Genomic DNA, 25,458 nt, shown 5'->3' with positions numbered 1-25,458 from the left:
ATTTGAGAATGTTCTTGATTGTCTCTAGGCATATATATTGCTCTAGTTAAATACAGCTGAAAGGGCATTAGGTGGGTAATATAAATCACTTGAAAACCAGGAAACAGGTAAATTCAACTCTGAATTATGTCATCCCATATATGCTAAGGTTTAGTTTCATGTCCTCTAATTTTTATGGTCTAGAAGTTAACTGTCCAGTTGAAGGTAGTCATCAAATACTCCTCAGTCATTAGCAAAGATGGCTATTTCCAGAAGAAGGCTTTCCTCTCTGATATTAAATGTCTGTCTTATGCCCATGGATTTTCTTGTCTTTCTTCACTTACTGCTGTGGAAGACTAGAAAATTAGGCTAAAAAAGCCCAAAATGAAGAGTGGTGAGATGAAACACACAGAAATTGAGAGGGTAGAAATTACAGGAAAATACTCAAAGTGACTCAAATAATGGAGATATCTTGACTTCATTTTTCATAGTTAGGTTTTTAGTTGTCTAAATATAATTCTGAAGAAGGGTCATGGCGTGCTCCTAAAACTTAGCAATACTTGTTAGGTTGTTGTCATGAGTCAAATGGTTTCAATGGGGTACCATTGTAACACTTTCATTGAACCTTCTAATTCAGAAACACAGTAAACTTAATCTCATAATCCTATTTCTCTTGAATTAATTAATTAATAGGATAGGCTTTGTCAATGAGGAACATGATGAACATACTTCCAGTAAAGACAATGTCAAGACTCCTTACACTGATTTCTGTGGGAGTTGAATCATACTCCAGATGCATAGCTGTAAGATTTTGTGGCCTGGAGTCTTACAGCAAACTTCAGTTCTCCCTCTCTCCCTAACATAATCATAATGAAAACTTTAATTTCTGGGTGAATTATTAGTTATCCATTCTTGGCTCATCTACTTGCTTTGGACTTTCAGTTTTAGATATCATGGCATATTTTAGCCCCCAGTGCCATAGTGACACAGAAGCTAAGTTGATAAAATGCACAGATTTCCTCATTTACCATGCTTAACTCTGAGAAAAGAATAATGAAAACCCTTCTACCCTTCTGTCTTTGAAGTCAGGAAATCAAAGTGATGGCAAATAAATACAGCAAGGAAATGTAAAAAAATTCCACTGGTAGGGATACAGAAGGGGAATTAACATGCCATTTGCTGATTAATTGTGCATATAAATATTTTATATGCCTTTCAGCTTGAAAACTGAATCCTGGTAGAAAGTTTAAAATTATCATCAATTCAGGAAAACTATTTAGGATGACAAAGAAAGTTTTTAGTATCAATTGCATAAAATATTCTTGATAAACAGTTCTTCAACAGAAGGCTCAGTCCAACATTATCTTGAGAAAATATGTGTTATTAACTTCACTGGTAATATTATTACATTCATTGTCTTCAAGACAAGAAGACACTTCATATTCATAAACTCAAGTTATTTGATAGATTATTAATTTTTTAAAATATTTTGTGAAAATGGTAAGATCTGTGAAATAATGATATTGGTGGCTGAAAAGTAATTACCTGTCTACCTACCTTTGGTTATAAAGGTCTTATCTTGAATAGAGAGAAGTTTGATACTTCTATCTAGACTTCATTCCACAATTCGTGATGATCATAGTGTTACTTAGCACACAACATTTTTTTTCTCTGTTTGTAAAGTCGGCCAGTTGATCTATTAATATTTCAAACATTCTTCTCTTGACAGAAGAGTCTCTATTTCACTATTTGTTGTGGTAAATAGTCTTTGGACTTTGATGAGAAAAGACGCAAATTTTAGTTTTCTTCCAGCTACTGCAATGGATCCTGAAGGAAGAGCTTTCAGGCTTCTGCACTCTGCTGATTCAAAAAACACCATGTCTCTATACTGATGCAAATTGAACTATTGTTATTTTGCAGTCACTCAGCCCCTTTACTTTCCTTGCCACCAGTGAATATAAAATACTTTTAGTGCTTTCTCAGGAAGATAGCAAACCAGAAACATACCCATGAGGAGATAGGATCACTTTCACCAATACAGTCCTATAGATAAGGTACTTGAAATATGTCCTTCACCAAGGCAGTATCTCTGGAGGGCTTTAGGTAATGACTGGCCTGAAAATCTCGTGTGTAAAAAGATTTCAATACATGGAAGTATATCAATGAAACATTAAACATGTTTTCAGTCAAAAGTAGAGTGTTATTTGGTACATGAGTGAATGAGAGATAAAATCTAACAAACTCCTATCTGCTAAAATAGTACAGTTATTGTTATATAAAAAATGGGCACACTGAATATTGTATTTATGGTGGATAAAAAACTTATCATAAATCTACTAACAAAGACTGGATTGCAGACTTGCAAACATGAACTCAAAAGCAACCCCGAACCTACAGAAAACTGTATTACCATTCAAATCTGTCAAAGAAAAAGTTCTATAAATAATGAAGTACACATATACCTGGGAACCTTCTGGGACATTATGAAACAGGAAATAATTTCGCTGCCAAATTTGTTTTCCAGCAATGCCAGAGTTGCATTAAAACTATGTGGTTTGCTGTTCAGGGTATATCTTTTGCCTTTGAGGTTGTGAGTTATGTTGGAAATGAAATGAGTGCCAAACAATCTGACTATGTAAGACTTTTGTCAGTACATGTACTACTCACTTGTAAAGCAAAAAGATAAAACTAACCAAGCATGTACACAGAAACATTATTAACAGTCCTTCCACTTCCATTTAAGTACTGATTATCACACATTCCACCACTGTGTTTCCATTCAAATGATTTGAATGCACCAAAAATCTTACTAATTAAAAAAAAAGAATTAATTCCTTCCAGAGCCCAGCAAATCACTGGTGGAATTATGCAGTTACTTAGGAAATTGATACAGAAACGATAAAAATGGTTTCTTGTGGTGATTTGACTCTGTCTGGATGCCAGGTGCCCATCATGCTGCTCTATCATCCCCCTCCTCTGCAATCCAGGGAGGGGAGAAAATAAGATGGAAGCCTCATGGTTTGACATAAGAGTATTTTGACAGAGAAACAACAAAGTCACATGAGAAGCTCTACTTGCCTTCTGCAGTGATATTTGTGCACTTCTTGAGAAGCAGGGCTTTGGTGTACATACCAGTTGCTTTGGAAGGAAAAGTGAATCACAAATGCCTCCTGCTTCCTGCTCCTCTCCTCAGGTTTATGTTGTTGAGCTGACGTCATATGGTATGGAATATCTCCTTGGTCAGTCTGGGTCAGCTGTCGTGGCAATGGCCCCTTCCAGGATCCTGCTCACCTACAGCTACTGGTGAAGGTGGGGGAAGGAATGCTGGAGGGACAGCCTTGATGCTGTGTGAGCAGTAGTCAAAACATTGATGTACTATTTAATACACATTTTTAGCTAGAAGGCACAGCACTACAAGGGCTGCTGTCGAAAATCTCTACCACCCCAGATCGAGTACATTTGTGATGAGCAATCAGAAATCTATGGACAATTTAGACATTGCTCCAGAGAAAACATTGTAGGGAAGAGCAGGGAACAGTATGAAACGATATGGAGTTTATCGTGATGCTCCTGAGCCAATTTTGTCAACATGGAAGGAAAATGAACTAGAGAAAAAAAACCCACCACTGATCCAGCATGAGGAACGGATGTCTGCGTAGACAAAAGTACTGGTGCTGAAGACAGTAAGTGTGCACACTAAAATGAGTAGCACCAGGATGTAACCCTTTATATCTGTTATCTTCTACTATTGTTCCTGCTTGGAAATATTTACACTCTTAAATGCAAGGGCTCTTTATTCTACTATATAATCCCAAGGAGCTGTTTGCAAGTTTAAAAAAAATCTTTTAATAAAATGGATTCATTATTACAGAATTTGTCAACTTTTCCACAGATGTTGAGTAGCCCTTGCTAATAAGCTTTTTATATAGCGTATTTCCCATGTGTTAACCTCTTTCCCCCATTTTCTCTTTATGTAATGAGTGAATGTGTGTGTGTATGCACACAAATGTGGCACACTGAATGTAGTTACATTTTCCATTTAGATTCTTCTTTCCCTTTTGGTCGTAAGGCTAGGAAATATTATATTACACAGAAAATGTTACTCCTAATAAAAGTAACTCCTTCTGTGACTGCCTTCTGTGCACATTTTGGACCACCATGTTTTTTAATGAATTTCCGATCTTGTAATGGAACACTGTGAGGCAGCATATAATAGTATCAAGGCTGAGCAAGTCTCTGTTCCTACAGGATTGCTTTATTTTGTGTCATGCTTCTGATAGTGTCCTAGTCAGAAGAATACCACATTACAGAAGCAACTCAGAAATTTCTACTCTGCCATCTGTTTTTGCCAGATATGCTCACTGAACCTCAGCTATGCCACTTTACAACTACCTCACTGTTTCCTTTTCTCATGTATATTCCTTTACACCTGACTCTTAAAGCATTCACTTACTTTCTCCTGATTAATAGGCATTGTTCATAGTACAGTTTTCATTATAACTTTCAATGGAACTTGTCCTACTCTTCATCTTTCCTTCAATGATCCAACAAACTTCTAAACTTGCACATTCAATTTTTCTCACATTGGGTGACCTTCAAGAGATAGATCAAGTAAAAAACATGAAATATTACCTGAAATAAAAAATATGAAAAGGAAGACGTAACAGGCAAGGACAGAGTAACTGAGTAGGTTCCATTTCTGAGGAGACTAATTTATTTGCCTTGGGATTTAAGACCTGTTCTCACTTTTTCACTTCACACCTGCCTGTCCCTCACTAGCCCTGACATCTTAGAAAAGGTTTTTGAAAAACTCTTCAATAGCTTGATCCAGTATTTTGGATCCTACAAAAGGAAGATGAAAACCCTGAAGAAAGCTGTTGAAAAGTTTGTTAGATGTCTTCAAATTGTTAGATTACTGTTATATGGAAAAAAGAAGGAGAAAAAGAAGAAAATAACTTTTATAATCTGCAAAGTGTGAACATTGTTCTTAACTCAAACAAATACGTGAAAAGCCAGAATTGAGCCACATGTGTTCATAAGCTCCAAGGAAACAGTTTCATTCAAAAAAAAAAAAAAAATTGTTAGGCTTTCAGCCATAATCTGGGATACAAACTTTGAGACTCTTGTCTTGATGTTTTTCCTTCTCCTGCATAGGACATCAGTCTGAGAGCAAGCTTACCTTTTATTTGTGTTGTCTTGCAAAATTCTTTTCTGAGTTTATCTGAAGTCCTATCCTAAAGGTTAGCTCTGCAGATTGCTAATAATATCCTTAACAAATTTTCCCACTGCTCAGGCTGTTACCTGGTGCCAACTAACATGTTCTTGACTTTTAAAAATACTCTTGAAATGCTAATGTTCTTCAGGTATTTTATGAGAGTTTATCTCTAAAATATGTATTTAAAGATGAATGCAAAACATGTGGTTACTATGTTCTAACCAAGCTAAGTATATTACAACATTCTCCCTGCAGGTGGATAAGGAAAGTTTAAAATTTGTGATTTAGCTCCACTAGAATTTTGTCTTTCAGGTAAGACCGTTTAAGAGATTTCTTCCCTGATCCATTCTCATACCCTGCTCCCAGTCCTTTGGTTTATTGCCCTTTTGACTCTCTGCTAATTCATTGTTTTCTGGAGTTGCACTGAAAAGCCAGGGAAATATCCCACATTTAAAAAGGCAGGAGTATAAAATGATCCAGTTTACAATTCACATCTAAAAACTGGACTGGAACATCTTCCTTATGAAGACAGGCTGTGGGAACTGGGGTTGTTTAGTTCAGAGAAGAGGAGACTGAGGGGCATCTCATTAATATTTGCAATTATATAAATGCTGGATTTCAGGAGACTGGGGCATCACTTTTTTTCTATTGTATCTTGTGCCAGGACAAGGGGTAATGGGATGAAGCTGGGACACAAAAAGTTTCATTTAAACATAAGGAAAAACTATTTCACTGTGAGGGAGAGGGAGCCCTGTCATAGGGTGCCCAGGGAGTGGAGTTTCCTTCTCTGGAGGTCTTCAGAACTCAACTGGACATTTTCCTGTGTGATCTGATCTAGGTGGACCTGCTTTAGCAAGGGGGTTGAACTAGATGGTCTCTAAAGGTCCCTTCCAACCCCTACCTTCTATGATTCTATGAAAACATTTGCATAGTTGTGCAGGAGTAGCAAAATGTTAAAAGGAGATGGCCAAGAGAAGGTGAAAAATAAAAAGCTTTTTATGTGATTTTGCCATAGAGAAGAAGGATGTCTGCATTTAGTATATAACCTCTTATAACATTTTAATGTATGAAAAGCTGTGATATGACATTCAGAGCATGCAGAAGCAGGTGTCATCAAAACAGTTGATAAAAGGCAAACTCTATGATAGCAATAATAACAAAGAATCATTCACTTGGATAAAATGATAATGGGATTATGTGTTCTTAAAACTCAACAGTCAGTAATTGAATCTTCACAAAACCCTTCTGAGATGAGTACAAAGTTCTCATTATGATGGCTGAAGCAGTAAGCCCAGGTGTCATAACTGAAGCTGTATAACCACTGAAACCTTTATATGACTATTCTTGTGTGTCAAACAATGAACTAGTAAATGGCTTCAGCAAAGATATGGAGGGATATATTTCTCTTAGGAGATGTTACATGAGTACGTAGACTTTAAAAATATCTGTAACGTCTTAAAATGTCTTGGATTTTAAATTATCTAAAAATTAAATGATCTTAAATTAGATCTTTTTCCCATTCTATTAGAAGGAATCATGAAATCCAAGATGGCACGATCTGAATATCATATATTAGTGTGCCAGTCATAGGCTCACTCATCAGTTCATGATGTATTCTATTGAGTTATTTTTTAAATAATTAATTTTGAAAAGGATTACGCAAAATGTTAATAACTAAATTTCTACTTGTGTGGAAGTGAAGATCTGTTCTAGTACACTGACATATCTCAGGTCACTACTTCTGATGGTGACTAGTTGAAAGATCCAGAAAAATAAAAAATCCTGGAGGCTGGTATTCAATGTTGCCTGATATAGATCTGATATTTAAAATTGTGGTGTCTCCTCAACAATAACATTTCTAGCAAAATTGATTATATCAGTTTAATGGTACTGTGAGACTCTTCAGGGCAGAGGGCAAAAAGTAAGTATATTTTACTAGCAGAAATATTAGTGGCTTAAATGGATAACCCTTCCTTTCATCAAGGATGCCTGCAAGGCCTTTTTAATTAGAATAGCCTGTTGTCAATAAAAGCTGGCATTTGCTTTGGAAAGGGCCAGAAGGTCAGATGATGGCTTGGCAAGTTGATATAACCACATCACTAGATGTGATCACACACATCTAAATGGAGCTGGGAGCTTTAGTTCCTCCTGGAAAAAAAATGATCCCCTATGATGAAAAATGCCATTACAATTGGCAAATGGTTACTGTAAGTTTTTATAGAGAGTTCATACGATGTCATACAAATTTATAAATGTCTTAATAAATTTTTAAAATGCATTTTTTAATTCCAGAAGTTAGCTATGTACTGCATTTTATATGGAATGGTTCCTCTCAAACCAATTTAAAAGTCTTATTTCTATTTTACAAGGCAACAAAACATTGCAGTTCAGAAGAGTACCTTTCTATATACACTAAAATTAACTGCTCCATTTCTAGGGCAAATAAGCGATTGAGTACCCTGAATAGTTCTGAGTGATAGCATTTGTGTATTAATGTTTTTCATAGTTTTGTCAATATTCACAAAATGACTGAGTCTAGATATCTTTTCACTGGAAATTGGCTACTAATACTACTGCCGTTTAGAAAACATATCGCTTGTGAAATGCCTGAGATCAGCTGATAGAAAGAAATTCTGGAGCAGGTTGCAGTAATGTTGGAAATATTGTCAAAACAAGTTTGTAACCATAATTATGTGTTTACTCTGTAATGATGGACTGCTCATCTAAGGAATGTCATTGCAAGTGGGAACATTATACAGATGTCCAGATTCAACAGCCATGATCATGTAAGCACGAGCCCTTCTTGTTTTATTTAAGAGCTGAAAATTCATTCTAAGGTTTTCCATTGTCAAGTGACTACCACAAATGTTACAACATGTTTGCCAACGTGGTCTTGAAGATATACCTCTGATGTGCTACTGTTGCCAAAAGGATGCCACAAAATCTTCAACTCTTCTTAAATAAGGATTTCAGTGCTTCTGGTTTACATGCATAAACAACAATGGCTCAAACTGAACTCAGGCGCGGGTTGCAGCCTGCTATTACAAAACTGTGTGTTAGCAGTCATATTCTTGGATATTCCCGCAATCATCTGTCAATCAAAACCTGTTACAGAAGATGTGATGATGCAAACACAAAAAATACTCATTTGGGTAAAGCCAGCTTCTGGTTAGCCTGGGAAGGAAAGGCCACATTTTGTTTCCTTTGGTTTCTGAATTTGGGCTTCTTTTTTTGTACACTTGTTTTAAATGAATATTCACATTGTTGATTCCACTGTAGACAGCTGAGATGGATTTTTCAGGAGATGTACAAGATGTTCCAATGTCCTGAGGTTTAGAGAATTAAAGTGGTATCACCTCTGCCTGGAGAGATGAGGTTAAGAGTCTGTATTGGAGGAAGTTTTGATGTTTTGAAAGGTTCAAACAGAAGTAATGCACACAGATTCCTCCTCTTTTTGCAGCTATTTCTCTGACAAATCTGGTTCCCTTTGCTAAATATTTCCCCAGTTTGTATTTTAACAAATCCTCTAATATATTCTACAGCTTAATTCTTAACCTACTCTAACCCAAGGCAATTCTGGACTTCTCAGACCTGTGCCTGTACAGGTAGGTTATAAGTACCAGTTCTATTCAGTCCCTTGTTAATTGGACAGAAATTTAGCTGAACAGGCTTTCTGACCAAAACCAGAAGGTCTGCTGAAACTGCAGATTTTAGTCTCTCCTCAGTCCTGGCAGATCAAAATTTAATTCCTCATTTTGTTCCAGTAGTCTCAAACTGATCTGGCAGCACCCTATGAAGCAAGGCACCTCATTGATCCATGTGTAAACTCAAACTGAGCCTTCACATCAGCTGAGTACATTCCTGTCAATTTTATCTGTGAATGTAATATACATAAGGTCAAAAGTAGATGGCAAAAGTATAATTTAATTCCAAACCCTAGACCTAGGTTATCCAGAATATAATGACCATGCTGGAAGGCATTAGTCTGTTTGAGTTAGGCTGGAAGCTGTCAGTATATGTCAGGTTATCATCAACACTATGACTGAACAGATCGGGTTATGGACTTAGTGAATGTGTAAAGAAAACATACTGCTAGGTTTAGCAATTCTTGGATGAGAAACAAGTGATAAAGTACTACCAGAGATGGTTGGGGAGACGGGACTACGGAGGAACATTATTAACTTTTGGTTTAGTCTTGTAAAAAGTCACTTACTACAGCCTACAGCCTTTGAGATAAGGGATGTGACTACAGTAAAGACCAAGGTTAAAGTTCCATGTCAAGTAAAGACACACCAATGGCAAACTGATGATAATAGTATTGGCAAGGACAAACTGCTTCAGTTTAGGTCTGGAACTGGGAAGAAGCTCTACATTGAACTAAGGTGAAAACCTGGGACCTATGATAGACTGTGTCGTTACAGGTCCTTGAAGGAATTAATTAGGTTTTAATTTGATTTAGATTTGGTTCTTTAGCTAGAGTGTGGGATCCACCTTCCCAGTTTAATGCATAGAGGTGTGTGAAATGGCCAAGGTTAAGTTTGGAGTAAGGATCATGTTTCATTGTCAATGTCCAATGCCTAAGACTGGATCTATAATGTGTTGATGGACAGTATTTCTGCTTGATGACCTTAGGACTCGCTGCCTAGGTTTAGATCTGATATTGTCCAAGGTTACTTTTCTGAAGGTAAGGTTAGTATTAAAATTAAGTTTCAGGTAAATGAGAAGAGGTTTCAGTGATACAGTTTGAGCAGTAGATTTGGGATTCAACAAAGCATCAGCTTAATTCTGCTTTCCTATCTACAATAAGAGCAAAGTTAGTTAATTACTGACTGTTTTTGTAAATCCTGCCTTTAACATATTCTGACAAGACACTTCACATACCGCCAGCAATATTCCTCTGTCATTATAGACTCTATCATTTCTTAGATTTGAGTCTTAAGACTGAATAGTATGCCAATTACACCACACTTTGGAGATTTCAATAGTAAGGGAACTGTATAAGAACTTTGTATTTTTCTATTAAATGTTATCATTAGCTTTCTACTTTACCATGGAATCCTTCATTTTTATCTCTCTCTTCATAAAAGTATCTAGCTATCTCAAATTTGTTTACGCTTCCCAACATATTCTATAAATGCACTGCTCTTTGAATGAAGCGTTTCTGCTCCAAGCTTTACTTGACTCCTAACTTAATATAACTTTCTACCCCTAGATTTTGATCTGCTCTTTAAAACTGGTAGTATTTTGCTTCTCCAGGCCAATTCCAATTATTATCTGTATATATACATGGTGAGCTTTTTATCTGTATTAAAGTATTTTTATTGTTTCCCCAATATCAACTGAAATACTAATTTTAACAGTTCTGGAACATATTTGTACAATATGGTTGCTTTTACTTTGTTCTTACATACAAAAATCCCATTGAGCTCTAATTGAAAATCAAACTTAACTCTTAGTTTTTTTGTATCCTAATTTTGAGATTGCTAAATGTATCTGATATGCTTTAGAGAAATATAAATAACAAAGTTTCTTGTACCTGTTGTGCACAATATCTTATATGCTAGGGTTAATAAAGAAACTTTACAGAAAGAATAAAACAATTAATGAGTGATAAAAAATTATTAAAATATGAAGGAAAGATATTGTTGACTTTAAAGATACTAACATGATTAATTTTGTACTAAAAACAACAGCGATCTATAAAGTTATATGAGAAATTCTCATGTCTCCCTTCTGGTCTGAACACGCAAGCTCATTCTTTGGATTACAATGGCTGAAATAGTGTTGAGTTTCTCCTTTATCCAAAAATGTTAATGAGGACCTCAATAAACCGCAACGTATTTGAGAGGAATTGCATTAAGTGAAATGGAGACATCAGGGTTTGTTCTAAAGCTGTAAGTACTCGGTGGAGAGGACTTTTATTAAATCTTGTTGGTGTTTCTGAATCATGTATAAAACATCACTTCTATATCTCACAAAAAATGTACGTTGAAATTACTTCCTTTTCATACAATGTATAACAATTTTTAGACAAATCAAGGTATGTATAAATCTTTACATACATATCTGGTGTTAACCTCCCCTGCACTGAATTCAATGGGAGTTTTGTATTTATGGACAGATTTGGGAACTTTGCGGAAATACTTAACTCTTCAAACTCTAATAATTATTTAGTTTAGTTTTGACTAGACATATAATTGGAATTAACTTGCTCCACTGCCTTTCTCAAAGTTTAAAGCCTTTTTTTTTTGTAAAACTGGGATGAGTTCTGACAAATTATCATTTCCTTTCAGGGAACAAATAATCAAACCATTGTAGAGCTGAGCTGGGAACACAGAGTCCAGCACAACCACAATTCTATTGCTGCTAATGTTTGCTTTGAAGTTTTTATTGCTAATACTGGCAAGAGTGTTTGCAGGCCCTTTATATCAGGAACTCTAAAACCAGAATCTAAAAGCCTCATTAGAGCTCACTTCTTACTTAAAACTAAGGCAAAAGTGCCATAAATGTGCACTACCCGTGGTCAGTAAGAAGGCACTTTGAACTATGTAAAACTGAGTCCCTCGACAGACAACTACCAGTTGTGGGGAGAGTGCCTGTTTCTAAGGATGATTCCGAGTTTTTTGTGAGTGTTTCCTCCTCCTATACTCCAGAGCAATATTTGTAAAGTGCTCTTTACCTGGTTAAAAATATCTGCTTAAAAAAATTCCTTTGGATGTTGATACTATGAATAGATGTGAGGCAGAATTAATACATAAAAATAATTCATTTTTAGGATAAAACTGTTTGAGGAACTGGGATCACATAGGCAGCTGGCTTTCCTTCTCACTTTGTAAGGCAGTATGTTTTGTTTAACGATACTGCTTAGTTCCTCGAGAATCATGTGGTGGGATACAAGGGTGACAATTGTGATATTTGGTGTTGTGGAATGCAACCAAAAATATTTCATAATTTTAGTTAGATCTTCTCAGTAGTTGTCCCAAAACATCCTTTTCTGGGACTATGGCTGGAGAACTGGCAGCAAGTCAAAAACACAGACTGCAAAATTGTACTGTATAGCTAAAAATGAGCCTCCAAACTGAGCACCGAAACTGATTCTTGTGAATACTTGATTCTCATAACACTTGGGCATAAAATCTTATTTCTCAGTAAGAAAAAAAAAAAACCCAACACACTCCATGGTTTGGAACTTTCCTGGTTTTTTACGAAACTGCAATACTCTTATTTGCTTCTCATTATATACCTGATACGTTTTTACTAAGTACATGTATTTTGCACCAATAGTTAAGAAAACTAATTTAATGACTTAGAGGGAATAAAAAGGTAATAAAGAAAAAGAAAATGGAGAAACTGCTTGCTGGTAGAACACCCCACTGTTATTCATTGTGAACCATGTGATCTGGCAACCTTTTGATTTCCCAGCACCATCCACTCCCTTGTAAATTCTAGCTGGCTTTCCCATACATTATTATGTGGATTCCTTGTAACCACTTCCCTTTCTGATTTTCCAGAAACAGAGTATAAAGTTTCCCCAAATGCCAATAAAATGTGAAATCCTATCCCCCTCCTTAGGTTTGCTTTGTGTAGTCATCTTCTAAAATAAGAATCAGCAAAAGCTTTAAACATTTCTCTCTTCTATTTTTACCTTTATTCAATAGTTACTGTTCTTCATAAACATCACAGTTTTTGTTTCAACATCTGTATGTTTTGGGTATTTTAAACTGTTGGCTCTAATACTGAGAAAAATTGTAAGTATTTCCTTGCTTCTTCTAAAAAAAAAAAAAAAGCTTACATGAATGAGTATGTTCCACTTCTTCATCTTGATTTTGCTTACAGTTATACTGTGCCATATAACACAGATGTCTATAGCTGAATGAAGTTTGAGTAAAACACATGAAGTAAACCACATTTATCATGTCATTTTATAGGTAAAAACAACCCTCATGCAATGTACAAATATTTGGCCTTAGAAGTTTTATATTTTTCTGCTTGCAATGATGACCTCTACTTTCCAATGCATAGTAATAATGCTGACGCTGTTGTTGACTGAAGCAATGAAAACAAGGGCTATTTTCTGATCCAATTTGTTAACAAGTAAGTGTCGGTGAGGAGAGAAAGCCTGAGCATGGGTAGGTAGTTTGCAGTAGACTTCATCTATAATTTATTCTTTGAGAGAAAAGGCCTTCGCAGGACACTGGCATGTAAAAGCCCAAACACACACAACATTACATCATTCCTGTTAAATTATTTAATTTTCTTGGAAGGTTACACAGGTTAGCACTCGGAGTCATGGAGATGTAAGAATAAAAAACATTCATGAATCTCTAGAAGCTGCTGCAGCAGCAAAAGGTCATATCTCATGAGGGCTGGCAGAGGGAAATGAGTGAGACTGTAACAGACACAAGTTTAGCTTTAATTAACAGGTGTTAAGGTAAGAAATGAAAAACACCTCATCATCCTTTATGAGCCAGCAGTTCCATATCTGGCTAAAGCTAGATTCCTTGTGCCTCCCTGAGAGGCAACTGGGACTGGTTACTTGAGCTTGGGATTGTGCCCAATGCTGCTCTGTTCTAAAAATGGCATGCCTGTGTACTCAGAGGTGATGCAACCAAGCTACCACAGTCTTTTAGGACAGGTAGATAATACATGTAACCAGTAAACTAAATGTAAAAAGAGAGACTTATACTCCAGGTATTAATATGACTTTATATATTGAAATGGATGTATACATAGAAGTATTTTTCAAAATATTAAATTATTTCTTAAAGATGTCCTTACATAAAAAATTATCAGAGACTACATTTCAGCCCCATTTGAAGATTTACTAAGCACAGAAATAGTCTACTAATACTCCCAGTACTCCCTAAACCTCTAGACCGAGTCAAGTAGTAACTTGCAATCGTTATCATTCTCCTAGTAAGAAACACAAATTCCCACTTCCTTCTATTACTCTTGCTATTACTCTTGTCTCGGGCACTCAGCCATTGCGTGTTATTTCACTTTCTCTAAAACTGCAACAACATCCAGTTGTCAGCTTTTGGGACCAGAAGTTATAAGCTGGTTGGTCTATTTGTCTGGTTACATGACACAGCACACAGAATTTCAGATGCTTTGCTGTTCCTCCTCAACCCTTGATGAGAGCTGGAGTCTTCCAATTTTTTCTTAAAATTTTGGCATCTAGCCTAAACTAGTCATCTAAGCTTCTCTGATAGTTGGTAGAGAGTCATAAGCACCTCCTGAGAGCAATTTTCCCAATTTTTAGAAGGATGTTTGAAGACAAGTCGTATAAATCCCCACTCACATTTGTCTGGTTAACTCTCATAAATTATAAAAGGGACCTGAAACACCATCTGATTTAACAGTTAACTTTTAGGTAGCTAAGAGGAGGTGTAATCAGTTACAAGTTGGTCTAAAAACACTGGAATGATGGGAGGTAAAAAAAAAAAAACCTGGCATATGTCATAGAGGACGAGTTTTTGGGAATGTGCCAGAGGGACTAAACTTAAGAAAATCCAGTATACAAGAACCAACAGGCAAGCTGAGGAGAGTTACCCGGTGCAGAGACAGCTCTGCTTGTGCATTACACAGGGGAGATCTACAATCATCCCCTGAGTCTCTGGCAACTCTAGAAAATTAAGATTAACATAGTCAGAGAAGTTAGCTTGATGATTTCAAGGCAGTTTGGACAACTTGGAAAGTTATTTTTGAGCTAACGCAACCACTTCAAATTTGGCTGGCCTGCAAAACATCTATGTTCACTACTTTCCAGGTGGAAGGACCATGAAAGGGGGACTTGCTGCTGTCTGGGTTGGCATTTTCATTGTGACCTGGGCATGGGAAAATTTGGAAGTCAGGCTTTCCTTGTTGGCTGACTGACTGGTAGCTTCACACTTCACTCTGGGCCTGGCAATAGAGAATTCAGTGACAAGCTCAGTGTGACCCTTGGGGATATTACAAAACTTCCATTCATTGAGAATTGCAGTTAAGTGCCCAGTCATAGCTGCACTCTGTTAAGGGCAGAACTGTACTCTGGGCAAGTGCTGTCTTCTTTTTTATTCTATTCAGTTTAGCTTAATTTCTTCTGTCCTTTTCCATCTCTATGTATGTATAATTGTCTAAGTGCCTCCCTGCCTCCTGATTTTACTTGGTTCTGCAGTATGGGTTGTGGAGTTTAAGTAGCCTCAATGTCAGAAAAGAAATCTTAGAGCAGGCTGTTTTACCATAGCAAATGCAAAAAGCAGAGCTCTTTGCACTTCAGTTCAACGTATTGTGGCCTAGCCTTACACTAACAATGACCCATTTTTGAACACTAGTCCACAAAGTAAAGGAATCAGAAATGAGTAATTTCTGAAATAAGTAATATTATATGATATGCAACCATCTTCAATTCCCTAGAGAAATAAATATAGTTAGAAATGAGACAGACTTTAGTAAAACTATAAATACAAAGTTAATAGAAGAGGTTGAACAATATTCTCACACCAGAAAAGACTCATATGCTCACAAGCATGTCATAGGACACTTGGACAATGTAGCGATCAAACCTACAGTGAGCCTTTTGTTTGGATTGGTCATAAGCAAATAGTCCCTCTACAGGCTAAAAAACAGCTTGGCTGATTTGAGTAAAAAATTGCTTCTCTTCCTTAAAAGGTATCTGCATGAAGGTGAAATGAAGACTGTTAAGTGATTGTGTTAACACTTCAGTCAGGATTTCCCAAAAAAGTAGCAAGAAAAAGAAATCACACATAATTTCCTTAATATTTGCATTTAATTTTCTTAATAAAATTATTTAAACATACCTTCTTTCTATGTACTCTCCTAAGCATCTGCAATGGAGTCCTGTCAGAAACAGGATATTGGGCTAAACATACTTTGAGGGTAAGCTAAGACAGAAATCCTGTGCTCTAGTATTAGGAGAATAAAATGTATCAGAAGTTTTCAACCAGAGTGACACAGTGCATCAGTCCACCTTATGTCAATGAAGAATTGTTCAGTGGAATATATTTCCTATGCAGTTTTAAATTCCTCAAGAGATTGTTCCTTGAGCTGATTGTTCTTTGAAAACATCTAATTGACTGGAATTTGTTCCTGGTACTTAGCATAAATTCATATCTCAGTCCTACTTAATTAGTTCTTATTTTGTTCATGTACATTGCAAATGAGACATTTTTCTTCCTCATTCTTTTGATCTCCAGTGATTTTTAAGTTCTTTATGTAAGTGTAGTTCTGTTAAACTACATGCATTTAGTTGTTAATATTTTATTAGAATAGGTCTTCATATACTGAACATTTGTGCCACTATTCTTTGACCATTTCAGGTTTTTGCACTAAAATCTAATGAAATGGTAGAAAAAGTGAGCTCTTTTTTCTTCCCCCCAAATTTTACCAACTACAGAGACATTATGTAAAATATAGAGATATTTTACTTTCAAAGGCAAGGAACCAAACATTCAGACAGAGAAGAGATGAAGATGAAGCTAAACAAAGCAACAGTTTGAATCTTGGTTCCTTCTCTTCCTTTTATTGCTTCAGAATTGAAATTTATTCAGAGTTCACATCTTTTCTCCTAATAAAAGTATGACATGTACAGTCTAATTTTTTCCTCTAAATACAGTTAAATATACAAAGGAATTAGAACTTTAAAAGAGCTTAATTTCATTTATTTTTTCTTAGACATTTTCAGCACTGATGTAAATTAAGATCTTCCTGAGTAACTCTACCCAGACGTTTTGCCTATGCTGAAAGTTAAGAGAATTAATGAGTGCTTTTGGGAAAAAAATCCTTCATGTTCACCACCAAAAAACCCAGGGAAAATTCAGTCTAACAAAACATCTACTGCAAACTGAGGTTGCTTATCTAAATATTAGTAAACTGTTAAAAAATAACAAAGAAACTTGTGAATCAAGCTTTAAATTAGGGCCATACAACTTTGCATAGGAAGCCCACGGCTAATTGAAAATTAGGCAGCATTGCAGTTAGTTTAATGACAAGGCTAGAAACATCAGACCTACGGCAAAGAGACCCAAATCCAAAGACAGACACAATTCATTTGATTACAGTGATTACATCATGGTCATTAGAATTTTAACCAACTAACCCAAACACAGACATCATATCTTCATTTGATAGCTGCAGTCTAGTAAATAGTGGGAAAGGATGTTACGTATGGATTAACCCAGCTGAAATGAAAACAGACACTCTTTTTGAATGTGTCTGGAATTGAAAGCTTCAAAATCAGCCTGTAAAGTGGACTTTTAAGGTTAAAGGTCTTTGATTTTTAGGGATCTGCATAGTGTTTTAACCAGTCTTTGTTTTGCAGGAAAACCACCTCAGCACCAGGGTATGAGGCATCCTTGCATGCAATCTATTACTGTACAAGATGTTGAGTTTATCTGTGGGAACATGTGAAGACTAGTAATGTCCTCCTTTGTGCTCCACTGCTAGAATTCCCTTTGAGTTTATGAGTCACCAGCAGCTGCTTGCTAAAAATAACCCTTTAGCACTGCTTGGACTTGTGGTCACAATGGTGACATGATATGACTAGAGATAGCATAAACACTGCATATTTAAAATGCATTTAATGTAAATTTTTCTTTAATGCTACAATTTCTATGTGTATGTTGGGGCATTTCACTGCCCACTGTGTGTTGGGACATTCCACTTGAGATATCACTGTCACTCCCCAAATGAGCTGTATTCTTGGTCTCCCCATGTACACAAAGAAGAGATAAAATTCTCTGAGTCATACTTGGTTTTTTTTAAACAAAAAGGGAATCTTGACACTGAAAGCTCTCCTCCCTTTTCAATTTTTTAAGTTAAAAGGTATCATGCTCATAGAAATTAAAATTTGAAAGCCTTCTTCCATTCCTGTCTAATAAATCTGTACGTAATACATTGCAAAGATCAAGGGAGTTTCCATCCACACTTAAAATATTTTAGTTCAGAGACAGTGCATGTAAGTCGAAGTAACTGCATTGGCTTTCTGAGCACTAAGACAAAGTACAGACTAAAGGACAGGAAGGTCTTCAGAGACATTACCTTTGCCTACTCTCAGATGGTAGACATTTATTCCAGTGTCATTATTATTAATACTTTGAGAAACTCACACTTGGAATTTCACACATCCAGGTTGTTTGTGACAACCACACTGATAGAATCAGAGAGGGATAAAGAGTATTTAAAACCTTAATTAGTCATTCTGATTAAGTAATCACAAGACTATTATGAAGAGTAAAATCTTGAATCCATTGATTTTATACTTTCCTAGCCTTCTAACCTCCACAGTGTCACAGGACCCTTAAAAATTGTCTAAGGACACAACAATGTACCATAAGTTTGAAGCTTAGCTGTAACTTAAGATATCTATGTGAGATAGATCACCTCTAAAAAGTGGTTATCCCTCTCCACTGGTTATAGATTGATGCTAGGCAGTTACCTTAGAGAAAAAAAATCTTGATGCTGAGGGTTAAAATCTGAAGACCTTGATATGAATCTGAAGAGCTCTTGTATATAACTGTGTAAGAAACATATCAAGTTTGCATAGCTAGCATAATAGTTTATTTAAGGCTATCACAAGCATAGATATGAATCTGCATATTGAAAAAGTTCAGCTCACAGAGTAAAAAAGATTAAGACAAGAGACTGAAATGTCTAGTCATACAGGGAAAGCAGTGCATGCAGGTGTGACTCACAATACAGTGGCAAAACTCCATAATAGGAGCACTTCTATCTCCTCCTGGAAAGGTTAAACTTTTGCTGGCATGTGAAAAGAAAGAAAAAACAAAGAGCCCCAGAAGAAAATATCTTACTCTGGTAAAAATGGCAAAACACTTTAATCTACTTTAAAACTCCATTTGTGAAGCTTTCCAGGTTACTTGTTATCTTGTTATGTGTATGATATATTGATTGTAACCTTATTGATCATTCAGTGTTACCTCATGTGCAATCAAAATTTCAAACCACAAACAAGTTTGTGTTGAGGGCACTGGATGCAAAAAAAACCTATGAAGCAATTGTGGAGAAGATTGTATTGCATGACCTTACAGGAGACTAAGGGAGACTAGTACAAATTACAAACTGCATAATATCTTTAAAGCTCATGTGTAGTGTAGTATTGTCTAAAGTAACACAGCAGAATGTGCAGAAATAGTTGCATTATTCCACAGTATTGTCATGTTATCAGCTAATATGGCATAAAACTTTGTTCAAACAAGCCCATTTACATATCAAGCCATTTTCAGTGACCAAGTATGCTCACCAGTCTGCTTGTGGAGCTCTTCTCTTTTCTGTTTGATGGTATAGATTTTGCTAGTTTCTGGTGTTTTAGGTTTCTGTTGTCTTTTAAAATCAACAAGTTATATTTCCTGTTGTTGAGGCCTTGTAATAACTTTGTAGTTTTCATCTATCCTAGTGTTAAAATAAATGTTCTTCAGAGCTGAACTTTTCTCCAGGGAATCCTAAATTACAAAAATTTCAAGCCTGGGTATTTTAGAAGGTACCAGTGAAAGCTAATGACACAAAGGGGTAATTTACAGTAATTAACAGCAGTTTAAAAAAAATCATGTATAGAATGCCATTCTAGTTCATTATCTGAAATCTGCATTGCTAAATGTATAAATATAAAAAGAAAAAAAATATAGTGTGAAAAAGTGTTAATTGCTTCACAATGCCATGTTGTAAAAAGCAGTATAGTAAACACTTCAGCAGCTTACTGCAGGTATTAACAACATGTCCCAGAAATTACTAGGTGTTTGAAAATTTTGCACCAGATAGTCTTCAAATATATGCTTATTTACTCAGTATACAATCCATTTTGTATGATGTTGTAATACACAGCATCACTCCCTTAACAGAAAAGGCAGGTAACAGGGAACATAGCTGTCTTTTGGGCTATCACTTCTACCAGTTGTTTTTCTTCATGTTTCTGGTTACACAGCACAATCTCCTTGCAATGCAAAAGATATTTAGGGACATATTTTAATGCTTAAGAATAAGTTGAGATTTCTGGGGTTTAATGGTAAAGAAAGCCACAATACAAGATTTTTTTTTCAGCTAGTATGATATTGATACACCAATTAGAGCAAAAGTATAAGATGTAGATTTGCAGAACAAAATACCAACTACAAAATCTTTTACAAAAATACTGCAAGGTGTGGGTTTTTTCTCCTCACATTCATCACAGCCTCAAAATACTAGTACCAGACCTGTGTGAAACTCCATGTTATGTCACACAGGGCTCATTTTGCTGTGTTCAGGTTTGCACCTTCTCACTTCCCTGCTCAGGTTTCAGACCTGAAATGTCTCAAGCTCTCCAGTCACAGCACGGAATGGGTCATGCTTCCTGCTCCCTCATCAGAAGAATTGCCCTCTTTAATGAGAGAAAAAGAACAAAGAATGTATAACAGTGTATTTCTGGCATACATTAGGAAATCTGGGGTGCGTGGTGGGCATTTTCGTGAATATCAGCACAAAACAGAGTACCTGATGATAAGCAGGATCATGAATCCATGAATATTGCCAAATTGAACCTAAGTCATTTATTTGTGCATGTATTTCAATTTTTTTTAATGTTATTTGGCAAGATGTAGTAAATAAGCATTCCTTTATTGTAAATGGAAGCATGTTCTATAACATAATCTGTTAATGAAACCCAGATGGAAATGAAACACAGTGCGTTTCAATTTTGTTGCTTGCATTCGAGGTTTGTGAAGTACTATAATTCCACCTTTCATCAAAAGTCTCATGGCTTCATTTCTCCTCAACGTGGGGAAAGTTGACTGCATTTCTGCAATGTTGACTGTAACTCCTGCAAAGGCAACTGTCCTCTCTGGTGTACAGCTTCACACCTACAGAGTGTACTGTGAAACCAAGGGAAACAGAAAGATGGGAAAGAGGAATGATTATATATAGTCCCCAGAAGTAAAATCAGAGCAGTTCCCAATGATCACTGCAGTCTTAGATTTTGTTATTCTTAACTGCTGCTCCTATATATCTATGACAAAAATCTATGCCAGCCCTCTTCTAAGAGGATCTTTCCCCTTCCTCTGAAAGATTTGTATACAAGACAAAGGAAACACACAGGGGCTAAGTATGGTTTAGCTGTTCTCTCATAGAGTATGAACATAATAATTATCTCCTTACAGTTATGTCTCTTGTTTTCTACATTGTTGATGAGAGGATTTGCTTTTGGATTTTGTAGAGAAGGGGCATCAGAGTCGTTGCCAATAATTGCATGAATGAAAGAATAGCTGAGATCATACCTTACTGCCTCTTTCATCTGACTCCAGCTTCCATATACCCTTAAAAATGCATAATAAATCTGACTAATAGTTTAAATGAGTGCTGGTATGCACATCTTGGGTGATACTTGAATGGTAGTATATGTCCTTGCCAAATCTGCTAGCCTAGGTGACCACCAGCTGACATAGCACAAGAACAAGGATTTGGAGTAGGTAGTACTTCAAAATAATATTCCTTGCCTATGAAACTACTCTTTGTTTGACTGATTTGGCAGGGTTTTCTATTAAAAACTTGCTTTATCTTCCATCTCTTAAATATAGGTTGGAATAGTGAGTAGAGGGAAAAATGGTTTTGCCTCTAATATCTATACATTATTTTCCTATCTGCACTTTCCAAAAGCAGAGGGTTACAGCCAGAGTTGAAGGCTGACATTTTTCTTTTAAACTCAAAGTATCAGATAGTCACAAAGATCCCAGAGCCTATTTGTTAGAGTAACATGGCTCTACTCTGGCACGGATAACTCAAAATAAATTACTTGAAGCAATCCTGCCAGGAAAAAAGAAAAATCCCTTTGAAACCAAAATGATTACTTTATTGTCAGTGTGCCTTAAAAGAGAAACTTTGTGGCAATAACTTCTGTGAGTAACAGTTCAGGAAATTTGTACTGGTAAAGACTGAAATCTTCAATTTTTGCATTCTTTAATATGTGTCTGAATGTAGAAATAAGAATCAACTTGCAAGCAAAGGAAAATATTTTAAGGAAGAAAACTTAGAGGGGAAAATTATTTTAAATTAAACTGTTGTAGGGCTTTTCTAACACCTACAGCTGAGAAGAATACTTCCAGCAAACCTACATTTCATTGTACCTATACCAGTTAATTCATGACACATTAATTATATAGTATTGTTTAATGAAAGATGCTAAGTAAATATTATTGTGTTAAATTCTAACTTGGTGCTTCCAGTCTCGCTGGACTGTTTTGTTTGAGACTCACTCTGTCATTTGGATATTTACTTTTTTTTTTTTTTTAAAATCCCCAAACCCTAAGCTTTTAAAAAGAGGACCTTTCCCACCTTTTGAAAAGTATCTCATGGTCATTTTGAGCAGTGGTGATCTGGAAAGAAAACAGATTAGAACATTTGATAATAGAGGAAGGAAATATTATTATCACAGCTTGAAATCTGTTAACAGGGCCTTCCAAATGGGGCAAACATTAAAGTCAAATAGAAACTCAATTACAGGAAGATTTTCAACTTGTCAAAAATAATTGCATTAATGTCAGCAATGCTGAAGGTCTAAAACAAGGAAACTATTGTATAGTGTTTCTAGAAAGAAAGATTAAAGGAATGCATGGCACAGATTTAGCAAAAGGTCCAAAAATGCTCACATTTATTTTGGTTTTAGTCCTGAGGCCAAAGACCACAGTACTGCATAAAACTGAAACATCAATCTATAACTTTCTGACAGATATTATATCACACAAAGACCATGGAATACTCAGAAAGAGGAATGATTTATCTTCTTTGCTCTAAACTAAAACTTGTAGTAAATACCACATATAGGGCAAAGATGCAAGCAGTTTGGAGGAGCCTGAGCTTTGAGATGTGACCTGGTCTATGCTTAAATGTTTAGCTCTTACTTGAGGATGTGTGTTGTGTTCATAACTAAAGCTCCAGCAGGGTAAATTTTATTCAAGAAAATCTATTGAATATGTTGAAAATCTGTGAAAAACATATATCCCTTACTGATTCAAAAGGGAAATTTTGCCAATTTTATTACAAGAAAGACTCTTTATCTGTGTGCCCTGATTTCTCAGGCAAGATGGAGATACTATTTATAATGTGTCTGTCTTTATAAGTAGTTCCTGTATTTATTCTGAGTAGGAGCTGCAAAGACACATCAGAGTAAACTAGAAAAAGAAAGCATCAGCATCACAATTTTTCTTTTCTTTAGCTCTGTGATATATTATAAAAGATCATGTATAAAACCCTGCAATACAGACACAATTATTTCCTACCTTCATTTTTTTTCTTTCTCTTCTTCCTCCTCCTGATGTAATTCCAATGACATACGGTGGTTTGGATCTCTAACAGATCAGTACCTAAATTCTGTTGAAGTTAATGACAATTAGACCTAATGTAAGCAACACCTAGTATGTTGTTCAGAAGCTCTTAGGCAGGTTAACCATTTTTAAAAATCTCACTGCAGGCTTGTTTGCAACTTTAAGCCTCATGATATCTTTTCCTAAATGTGTAAGTCATTTTCACAGGGCATTAGATGTTCTGAAATAAATGGCTTTGAGAGATTGATATTTTCTTCACTTAATTAATCTATTGAATTCTCTCTTTTTTTTTTTTTTTTTTGAGTGTATAAATCAGAAGCTGATTATGCCTTATGACTGGAATGGTTTCTCACGAAAGCCTAGCCTATGGAAGTGACACAAATGTTAATTTTCCTTTAATCTTCACAACCTATTGAAGTTGCACGGCATTAACACTCAATAGCTCATACTGATATTTTAATATCCAAAGTGACATCCACACTAGTAAGAGCCAGTATTCTGCTAACAACCAGGGTTAGTAACACTTTCACAGGTCCAGACAAAACAATTTCCCAGTAAGGAGATTTCCTAAAACTATTTTATGGACCAGTGATGAGAAATAAATATAGAACCTCTGGTACTGCTTGTTTAAGAGTTATAACAGGTCTTCTCCTAGCATCCCTTCACCTTCGGAAATCTGTTCCCATTTCCTTACACCAGATCTGCTTCCAAATGTTGTGCTTTGTTCCAAGAGCACAGGATTTTTTAATAAACAAAATAAACATACACACTAGAAACACTCTGAGTTTGTGCTAGCTATTTATTTTATTCACATCACAAACATTTGCAGATCACCTTTTCAAAGCTGTATGCAGCTGGATTTCTACACTAGAGATATCAAAACCAGGCTAAGTGCTGAGTTAGGATTCAAGAAATTGTGGCTTAGCTTGTAGCATAGTTCTCCTAGGCTCTTCTATTTCAAGACAAGGTGCTGTGGTAATTGTGTATCAGAAGTAACACATGACCCTGATAAGGCAATCACCTTTGCGTTTAAAGTGCATGAATTGCAAATAAATGACAGAAATAGCTTGTGTCTCATTTTTCTCTGGCATGAAAACACAGTTCATTGAAGAGGTACACCAAGATGCAGGAGGTAAAGAGCAATTACAGCTCTAGGAACTTGGTGCCTATGGGACAAATAGACTGATTATTCCACTCACTTCCCAGTCAATAACTATTTTAATTATGTGGATCCACTGAGTATTGGTCTCTGAAGGCTTGGGTAGGATTTACTTGCAATTGTGTCTAGCCGATAGGGAAAGACTCATTCCTCAGCATTTGATGACAAGCTTAAGGGGATAAATCCTATTCCCTCCTTCCCACTCTGACTAGTTATGCTGTTTCAGATGCTTGCAGTTTAGGTGAAGAGTGTGGAGATTTGTAGGCACAGATTGAACCCACCCTGCAAAAGACAGTCTCCTGAGCTAGCTCCACCAGGGAAATACTTTAACATGAAAGGTGCTTCCAGGTAGTAATCATGCAAATTAAGACCCAAATCACTCTCCAGAATACCTATTTGTAGAGGCTGAGTAAAGCAACCCAGGAAAGCATCTAACATTGTAAGGGGGTAACCCATTCTATATCTTTTCCTACTGGGAAGTCTCACAGAGCTCCCTTATTCTCTGATCTCAGTGAGAGAAAAACTTCACTTGCTTGAAACATTTGAGCACATCATGGACAAATGAGTGGAAGTGAGGGATTTGGCCTCTCGGTAAGTAATGCCATACTTTGGCCTCACACATGTTCGATGGGACTGTTCTGGCCCAAAGAAGCCTACCTTGGAAATGGGCAGTATACATTGTTAAATGAATGCTTACTCTTTCATTTTATGTCATCAAACTGTCAGAAGTCTCAGATGTTCAAGGGAAGCACAAGCAAGCATGAAATTCACAAATTCACTTTTTTTTTTAGAGAAGACTTTGG

The sequence above is a fragment of the Colius striatus genome, chromosome 5 (genome assembly GCF_028858725.1).
Source record: "Colius striatus isolate bColStr4 chromosome 5, bColStr4.1.hap1, whole genome shotgun sequence".
NCBI classification, from domain to species: domain Eukaryota; kingdom Metazoa; phylum Chordata; class Aves; order Coliiformes; family Coliidae; genus Colius; species Colius striatus.
The sequence above is the reverse complement of the archived record's forward strand: the minus strand, read 5'-3'. Positions refer to the sequence as shown.